Below are 10,818 nucleotides of genomic sequence, written 5' to 3' on the forward strand. Positions count from 1 at the left end.
GCTTCTCTGACTTAAAATCTCTGTGGGATCATTAATTGACACGAGTATTTTTCATGAGTGAGTGGTTGCTCATGTTTTTTCACAAGCAACACTGAGTAGACAGTTTTTATAGTTGTTGAAATGTGTAATTAGGGTTTGTTGCCCCCGCTGATGAGTTAAGTGATTTTTTGCTGCATTTAAGATTTTAATTATTCGGTTCTGTAGACAAAACATTTTAGCATGATTCAACTCTAAAACACCACAGAACTGTGAAGTATACTGTTTAAAATGAAGTTACAGAGCTTCAGGCCAACACACTCTCACTCCATAAACGTCCAGGAGCGACGCTTGGTCAGGGTCCCCGAGGCGTGCAGTTGGGACGCAAATAGCTTTCAACTGATTGCAATGTATTCCCCTTTATATATACAGTCTATGGTATTCCCATCTGCGGCAGGATTTGACGCTCATGGAAGCACGGCATTCGTTTGTGTCGGCTGCCCTTAGCCGACACAAACGAAACGAAACGTACCGAAACGTTTTTTTTCATATGGAATGCAGTTGGAGGTCAACCAATCACAGAGCTTGAGAACTAATCAAGGGGTTTGTCAAACAGAGCACATGGTGTAGTCCTAAACGATAGCTGGGGATTCTGGGTAGTGTAGTGTCTTCTGCCATCCTTTACTCCGAAAAAATATTTGTTTCTCAGAATTGAAGTGGAAAAATACAAAAGCATTGCACACAATTTAAACCAATCAATGTTGTGTAATTAACAAGGATAATCTGGTGTTTTTTAGTCGATGAGTAGTGCAGATATCACTGTCAAATCAATCGACAGTAAGTAGTCTAGCAGGAAGGGCCCTCAGATTTTGAGATACCCCTACCCGAGCTAGAACAAATGACAACAATGATTTTTATTATCTTTAGGGTCTCCCATTAATGAAATTGATTGTTGTCAAATTTTATTTTGGGGGAAAAAAAGTTTTTTGGGTTGTGACAAAAAAAAACATAACTTGAGAATGACCTCTCTTTTCCTCTTCAGATTTGCTGAGGTATGAACCAGGTGGCTGTCCTACATCACCAAATAGTCAGACAATTATTTAACTAAAGAAATACTGAATTATAGTCCTGTAAACTTAGCTTTAGTTTAGACGGAAATTGTACTTTTTGGTGATAGGAACATTTTTCTCTCATTTATCAGAAAAACAGAAATCCCTAAAAAATATACCATTACTGAATGGTCTAGGGTGCTATTGAACACTAACCAGTAGTTGTATGGAAATATCTGGTACAGTTCTATTGCAAATGAGATTTCTTTAGACATAGGCCTACCTCTTCTCTGAGACAGTCACATTCCGAATGGGGGATAAGTGGCAAAATAGCTTATAAGTTAAGAATGCTCACTCTGATGGTCATTGTATTTGGAGAGGGAAATACCAGGTGGCTGAACTACATCACCAAATAGTCAGAATAAGAGTAACCCAATACAATAAAGTCTATTAGTTCTAAATTGCAAGCCTTTAAAACATAAGTGTAAATAGTACAGGTTTTATTGAAACTGGAACCTTGATTCAAAGTACAGTATACAGATCATCAAATAATTATGTGAGAGGTCAAGTATATAGATACTAGAATATAATGTTAAATGTCAGGATCCTCAGAAACGTTAGGGCACAGATGTTGACATTCTGCACAGCAGCTGCAGAACTCCGTACAGGTTTGGGTTGGGGCTGTGACACCATATCGCTGTCTGAAACATTGCTCTTTACATGTTGTTGAAATGCATCCTCTGTTGGCGGCAGATTTTCCGAGGCTGCATCTGTTGTTGATGCAATTATGAACCTCAGTTCATCCAAGTTTGTGCACATCAGTCCAATTTCCTTTTTTCCATATAGCAGAAGCGCAAATTCTCTTGCGACCGGCAAAGACTCTTCCAAGCTGGCAGAGTGTCCACAATGGGCCAGATCTTTGAGCTCGCTGAGATGGGTCTTGAGTTTGGTGAATGCTGTTGTCTTTCCTATTCTTTACAAACTACTTGTTGTGCCACAGCCAGTGAGTGCATAACATGCTGGTAGACAGTTAGACATGTGGTTTCCGCCCAGCTTCAGGACCATCTCCAACTAAACGGCCTCTTGGAGAAATTCCAGTCTGGTTTCCGTTCCGCCCACAGCAGCTGAACCTGGTTCCCCATCTCTCCTCATCCTCCTGGATCTGACTGCAGCATTCAACACTGTTGGCCATAACATCCTCCTTCAGCGCCTCCAATACACCATTGGACTCTCTGACTCCGCCCTGAGCTGGTTCCAGTCCTACCTGTCTGGAAGAACAGAGTACGTCTCCTTGGGAGGTGCGAGGTCTCAGACACACCCTGTCACCCGTGGTGTCCCTCAAGGGTCAGTCCTCGGGCCCACTCTGTTCACCCTGTACACTCTGCCCCTTTGCCATGTCATCAGCCAGCATGGAATATCATTCCATTGCTACGCTGATGACACGCAGCTATACATAAAGACAGACTCTATCTCACATGCATCCTCACTGTAACCATCATCATCACCGTTCCCTTCAACATCCTTTAACACCTGCATTGAGGAGATAAAGGCTTGGATGCAACAGAACTTCCTGCAGCTAAATAGCTCCAAAACAGAGGCTATTTTAGTTGGCACCCCAAACCAGGTCCAATCATCCCACATCACCTTTTCTGGCCAAAACATACCCCTCTCTGCATCAGTTACCAACCTGGGTGTAAGATTAGACCGACATCTGCACTTTGACACCCACATCAAACACCTGGTCCATGCCTTCGTTTCCTCAAGGCTTGACTATTGTAACGCTCTCCTCATCGGAACTCCTAGCGGGAGCCTTCAGAAGCTCCAATACATACAGAACAGTGCCGCTAGGATCCTGATGAGGGTGAGAAAATACAACCACATCACACCCGTCCTTCATTCCCTCCACTGGCTTCTTGTCTCGTTCAGGATTGAATACAAGATCTCACGACTGACCCATCAGTGCATCCACGGGAACGCTCCTCCATACCTGAAATAACTACTCACATCACAAACCTCCACACGCAACCTCCGTTCCACAACAAACCATCTGCTTCGCCCCCCCAGGACCAAACTCCAAACGATGAGGGATCGGGCTTTCTGTGCAGCTGCTCCTCAGACCACTGAAGCCTTTAAGAAAGGCCTAAAAACCTTTCTTTAAAAAAAAGCCTTTGATTAAACTTTAGTTTATTTTGTTTGTTTCTTACGCCTCCTGTAGCATTTTGGGATTGCTTTTAGCAATGAAAGGTGCTTTACAAATACAATGTAGTATTATTATTATTATTATTATTATGTATTTTCCCATTTTCTCACATATGATGTTGATGGGGACATATCTCTCTCATTCCATGGCCGGCATGCATGTACACTAGAGATGAACCAAACATGTATTTGCTTGCATAATATATGAGCAGTACTTCCACACCTGTGTCATCAGACCTCGCAATGATGCAGGAATATGACTCTGCAAGATGTATGGCATGGAGCACCATCTTTGTGTCTGCCTCCTCCTGATTACTGTACAGTGATGTCAAACTGCTGACTCCTGCTGTGCAGATGCTCTTCACCTCCTCCCCCTTGTCAAATCCTGAGTGTAGTCTCTGTGGGGCAGCAGTGACAATGTAGTTGCTCACAAACATGCGCAGTGCAGTCTTGTTTCCACTACTCCTCAACTACTTCCTGTAGTTTGGGACATTTGTTTTGCTTTAGGTTATAACACTTGTGTTATTCTTCAGAGATGGGTCCTCATTGCAGATCTGCACTTTTTTAAATGCACCTGCATTGACACACCCGTGTGTTTGGCACATATTATATATATATATATATATATATATATATATATATATATATATATATATATATATAGAAAACAAGAAATGCAATGTGTAGACATTGTTTTTGACAGGTATGACGGCCCACAGTCAATCAAAGACCTGGAGAGGCAAAGGAGAGGTGCAAGTGATGGAAGGCCAACACATGTTATCACTGGCAAAACAAATAAATGTTTGGTTCATCTCTAGTGTACATGCATGCAGGCCATGGAATGAGAGAGATATGTCCCCATCAACATCATGAGAAAATTGGAAAAGACATGTCTAACTGTCTACCAGCATGTCGTGCACTCACTGGCTGTGACACAACAAGTGGTTTGTACAGAATAGGAAAGACAATCAGAATCAGCAGGTCGTTCGTGACCCTGACCAGAGCTGTTCCAGTGCTGTGGGCGGAACGGAAACCGGACTGGAATTTCTCAAAGAGGCCGTTTAGTTGGAGATGGTCCTGAAGCTGGGCGGCAAGTACAATGATGTCTACCAGCATGTCATGCACTCACTGGCTGTGGCACAACAAGTAGTTTGTACAGAATAGGAAAGACAACAACATTCACCAAAACTCAAGACCCCTCAGCGAGCTCAAAGATCTGTCCCATTGTGGACTCTCTGCCAGCTTGGAAGAGTCTTTGCCAGTTGCAAGAGAATTTGCGCTTCTGCTATATGGAAAAAAGGAAATTGGACTGATGTGCACAAACTTGGATGAACTGAGGTTCATAATTGCATCAACAACAGAGGCAGCCTCGGAAAATCTGCCGCCAACAGAGAATGCATTTCAACAACATGTACAAAGAGCAATGTTTCAGACAGCAATATGGTGTCACAGCCCCAACCCAAACCCTTGTTATGGAGTCCTGTTGGCTAGGGGTGGATTGTCAGAGATGGGGCCATTCAACCAGTGCTATTTACAAAACTCCCAGCACCTACAGAAGTGAGAGACATTACTCGCTTGTATTGCAAAGATGCAAAGTGTGGAGAGATTGGAAAGTGCCAGTGCCTCTCTGTTGGCCTTCCCTGTACGGAGTTCTGCAGTGTCACGGTTTGTGAAACAAGCAGGACCCAAATGCAGATATAAACTGAACTTCCTTTATTTCAAGGCTATGAGATAAATGTACAAAGACACAAACAGAACACTCACCGCAGAACTAGTCAGGGAACAAGACGAACCGACCAACACAGACAGACAACCCAGAACTTAAATACACACCAGACTCAATCACAGAACAAGACACAGGTGAGGAGGGAGGAGAAAACACAGGGGCCCAGGTGAACATAATCAGACAATTAGACACACCAGGGAAACTAATGACAAGAGGAAAAACACAGGGGAAAGGACCAGACAATAAACAGGAGGAAAACATGACACGGAAAACAGCAAAAACACCCAAACCTACAAAACTATAAACGTGACATAACATGAGAATCGTGACATGCAGCTGCTGTGCAGAATGTCAAAATGTGTCCCCTAACGTTTCTGAGGAACCTGACATTTAACATTATATTCTAGTATCTATATACTTGACCTCTCACATAATTATTTGATGATTTGTATACTGTACTTTGAATTAGGGTTCCAGTTTCAATAAAACCTGTACTATTTACACCTATGTTATAGAGGCTTGCAATTTAGAACTACCGGTAATACACTTTATTGTATTGGGTTACTCTTATTCTGACTATTTGGTGATGTAGCTCAGCCACCTAGTATTTCCCTCTCCAAATATAATGACCATCAGAGTAAGCATTCTTAACTTATAGGCTATTGTGCCACTTATCCCCCATTCGGAATGTGACTGTCTCAGAGAAGAGGTAGGCCTATGTCTAAAGAAATCTCATTTGCAATAGAACTGTACCAGATATTTCCATACAACTACTGGTTAGTGTTCAATAGCACCCTAGACCATTCAGTAATGGTATATTTTTTAGGGATTTCTGTTTTTCTGATAAATGAGAGAAAAATGTTCCTATCACCAAAAAGTACAATTTCTGTCTAAACTAAAGCTACATTTACATGACTATAATTCAGTATTTCTTTAGTTAAATAATTGCCTGACTATTTGGTGATGTAGGACAGCAATCTGGTTCATACCTCAGCAAATCTGAAGAGGAAAAGAGTGATCATTCTCAAGTTATGGGCTTTTTTGTCACCTTTCCCACATTCGGCCTGGTCTAATTTGGCTCTTTTTCAGGGATTGGGGTAGTTCTAAGGAACAACCAAAAAAAAATGTTTTCCCCCCAAATAAAATTTGACAACAATCAATTTCATTAATGGGAGACCCTAATGATAATAAAAATCATTGTTGTCATTTGTTCTAACTCGGGTAGGGGTATCTCGAAAACTAAAGCCTTTTTTGAGGACTTGCTGCTGGACTAAAGGGGAATACTTACTTCCGGGTGTATAATTCTCCGTTATCCAATGGGAATGGACGCTCACATTGCCTTTAAGGGCAGACGACACAAACGAATGCCGTGCTTCCATGAGCGTCAAATCCCGCCGCAGATGGGAATACATTGCAATCAGTTGAAAGCTATTTGCGTCCCTTTATGAAGCTGAAGGAGCCTAGGAGCGTCCCAACTGCACGCCTCGGGGACCCTGACCAAGCGTCGCTCCTGCACGTTTAGGGAGTGAGAGTGTGTTGTTCAGGCAGGATACGATTTAAACATACTGTATCAAGAATATAAGTGAAAAGTTATTCTATTGAAATTCTTGTAATACATTGAAAACCAATTCTTAGAGAAGTATTGGTGGTAACAAGCACATTACCTTCAACAAAATATATCAAAAGTAGAGATATCTGGACAGAAGTAGACCTTGATCCTTTAAAAACTTCTTTGGCCTTCAATAAATCCTCTTGAATTATTTTGATAATACATCCCATAGCGTTTGTCCATTTGAGAATCAAAGCTGCAACATTTAGCATAAACCTCAAAGTGCTACATTATTATTTTCCATGAACATCCATTTGGATGTGTTTGTAATATTTTACTTTTGATCTCTATGAAAGCCAATTCATTTTCAGGTGAATCAATTTGTGAAGGTAATCCGTGAACAAGCTTTACACAGTTAAAAATAACCCTATCAAAGTAACGATCATTCTCAAGAGCACTGCAAATTATATCCATTAATATGGACATGAAGTATAAATTCTTCAACATTTGATGATTCAAAATGTTCCTTTGATGAAGTCAGCCAACTATTGGAAATCAAGCAAGGATTTTGTACCATTCAATGGATGTGAGTTCAGCTACTTCTTTAATTGAGGTCTTTTAATATTTTCTCATCAGCCCCAGAAAACGCACTTGAGGTTTAATCAAATAAATAACTCAAACGTGCAGATATTTGGATTGCTTCTGTCCCGTCCTGTACTCCAGCGTTTTGTTCTTTTGAATACATTACTGCACTCTCAATCAAATGGTTTGAGGTTTTTGCACACTATGACACTGACACATACAAATCTTTAAAAGTGCCCTGTTATGCTGTTTGAGGTGTTCCCCCCCTGAAATGCCCCAATGGACTCCTCAGTGACATCACTACGTATCACTTGCTCTTCTATTGGCTTGCGCTGCAACACATTGTAGGTGATAGGCTAAGGGCGGGGGGGGGGTGGGGGGGGGGGGTGCGTCTCTAATCGGTTGACCAATCACAACAGAGCTAACCAATCAGAGAAAGAGGTGCTGCACTTTTTGAACATTAAAGCATTTTAATATGTCACAGTAGACCTAAAATGACTAATCAACATGTTACGCATCAGATGGAGTGTTATTGTAGTTTGATGTCATTTGCTAGAGTTAAGCAAGGTTTGGTACACCATCTTCTTCATTGGCCTCTTCCTCTTATCAGCCCTTTAGCGTTTTATGCCACACCAGGCACAGTAGGTTACTCTTTGTGAGCTGGAAATAGAGGTACCTGGTTTAAAACTTGTATGTTCAAACCCTATAGAGTAGTGATGCAAAACAAAGAGTTGAAAACCACAACCATGAGCAAGCCTTTAAATCCCTTTTAGAAAATATTAACTCTGTGACTTGATGTACAGTAGCCGTGGGTGTCAAACAAAGAGATGTGAATCAGAGGCCTGCTTTCATTTAAAAACATGAGGCGCGATACTTTCTCTTCTGTCTTCACAACAAAGCCGAGCAAACAGCAGGAGGACGCCACAGTTTGTACGAGTTCTGCTCTGCATCTGTAACACTGTGTGTCCTTGTTGTAGTGCACTGCTTTAGTGTGGTTTGGATATGCATGAATACATAAATATATCATTATGAAAAAACATTATTTCATGGGTGACTCATGGTTTATTCATTAGGTAAGCACATATTAAAAAGCAATAAGCAAATACCAGTGCTATATTTGATATGCTACTTAACATTTATGCCCTGATTATTAAAACAATTTAGGGTAAACTCCAGAGGAGATCCTTCTATCGAAAGAGTGTATCGATGAGACCTTGAATGTATGTATTAGTGCAGTGACTGTTGGAGATGCGCTTGTTGGGAAACAGACGGATGGCCTGGCCTCCGGTTCTTCACATCCCAACAGCTTTACATTCGACACTGTGCTTCCTCGGGTCCTCAGCAAAACACCCACCAAGGCTGGAGTCGGAGTCAATAATCGAAGGACATACATACATACATACATACATACATACATACATACATACATACATACATACATACATACATACATACATATCATACATACATACATACATACATACATACTTAAAGACTCCTACAGTTTTAATAAAATGTGATTTATACTCAAACACATGCACATGCAATACTAATGCGAGCACATACAGGACGTCATCAATATTTTCTTTTTGATTATTTACCTTGCCAGTAGCCACCTCGCTGTATCTCTGTACATCCTCTAAGATGATTTGTAGAGTGTGTTTATTTCAGTGGAAGTTCAACATGAGTCCAGACTGTCTCCAGGTCTCAAAAGGTGCCGTGTGCAAACTGAGAATTAAACATGAAGAAAACAGCGAGTCTACTCATATGACTCCCTGTATGAGGTCAAACTAACTGTCAGGGCTACATGACAGCACACAGAGGGAATGGGTCTTAGTCTGCTATTAACTATCCAACTGACCTAAGTTCAGCTTCCCAGGTGGGCTGCCGTGCGCTAATAAGTCTAACCCATCCAAGTTCAAGCACAACGTAGACGGAGTCACAGACACCAGCTGGGTTAACAATCCCTGCCAACAGTGTCACTGACCTGAGTTACAGGTGCCAGACAGGTTAATCACAGCACAAACACAACAAAGGGACGTGTTATTGACCTAATGCACACCTGGCCTTTCTGCTGTCACGCTGCACTAAAAACATCATTGACTTCTAGAGCTGCCATAAATACATTTAATGTTACCCTCACCAAATACGCCATGGTGTCATTTCAGTTTGTGTGTGTGTAGGGACAATTCTTCAACTTGTATTTTTTACACATCTGTATTGATGCGAAGGATCTGTTTGGATTCTGTTTGCTCCAACTTTATGCATATTTATGAAAAAAAAAACAACCCTTCCGTGTATTTAGCCTATATGTCATATTAATATTGCCGACATGTTGTTGGGATACTAGAATGTTTACAAAGAAGTGTTTGTTAATTGAAGCATTAAGTATTGTAATTACCGATCGCTCATTAGCATAGCTGCTTATGTATAATGATGATTATACAGTAGCAAGGTAAAAGGTGCTTTAGTATGTGTTGTTGCAGTTTGTCATGGCTGAAAATAATACAATTATTTTTGTATAGGTCAGCTTAGTTTACCACTGCACCTGCGACCTGTAGTACAATGCATCTGGTTTTATTTTATTTATATAATTCAGATGCAGAAGTGGGAGACAGAGTTGACAGGAAAGGCAGCCAGGTCCAGATGCTTAACTTCTCTTAGCCATGCCATAAAGTGCAGCATCACTGACAGCGCCCTAAAAGAGCACAACCCTATGCATAATTCATAGGAATGGATCTGCAATATGTGTAAATACATTTCTGCACACGGATGTGAGCAGAGGGAGCTTATGTAGGATATATTAAATCCAACCCAGGGGTGAAGTTCCTCTTTAATTCCAGACTAGTGTGTTATCAGCCTAAGGTGAGAGGGAAGAGCACAATCTCACCTCATGGTGGAAATACGGCAGGAAAATATTTAATCCAAGTTTTCTCCGTTGAAATTAAGACCGCCTGAAATGATATAAGAAAATAAATAAACCGTCTTTTCTTCAACATGTTATCTCATAAAAATGTTGTGTCATACTGCATGGTATTTGTCGTCAGCATTGGTATTCTGTGCAAACTGTGAAGTGTCACCATTAATGCCATTTTTACTCAAAGCTTAGGGGGTGAAATAAAAACTCAGACTGAATAATTGTGGAAATAATTCTGGTTCCGATGTGAAAAACAAATCATGCAGCTTTTTTATTTTTCTAAAAACCATAACAAGCTATTCTGACCTGTTATGTTACATTGAATTATCTGGTTGATGATTTCCTCATGTTTTTAATTTTCTCCTTTACGTATGCATCCTAATTGTCAAGGAATGACTATCTAATGTGTTTTTAAAGAAATTATAAAGCTTATTATAAAAATCAAATAACAATTTATTTGAGCTTTTAGCTGCATATGTGAGCTGAACTGTGTTCACATCGTAAGAAACATAACATCACACATTTGATAAGCATCTTGAATTGAACTTCAAGCATATCTCCAAACATTATTTGAGCATCCTTTGTTTGCATAAGTTTGTGCTTTGGTTTCCACTGAAGACAGGCAGGGTCAAGAAACCAAAGATGCAATAAATAGGATACATTCTGCTTTGTTGATAGGATTTCTTTAACAGTTGCAGAGATTTTTGTTAAATAAAATACCTCTGTAATACTTCTTCAGTTCATTCCTACTGTGGAACATGGATTGACATAAATGCTACAGCAGCCTCAGAACCGCCAAGACTTTGATGGCTCAGCTTAT

Source organism: Notothenia rossii (genome assembly GCF_949606895.1).
Source record: "Notothenia rossii genome assembly, chromosome: 4".
NCBI classification, from domain to species: Eukaryota; Metazoa; Chordata; class Actinopteri; order Perciformes; family Nototheniidae; genus Notothenia; species Notothenia rossii.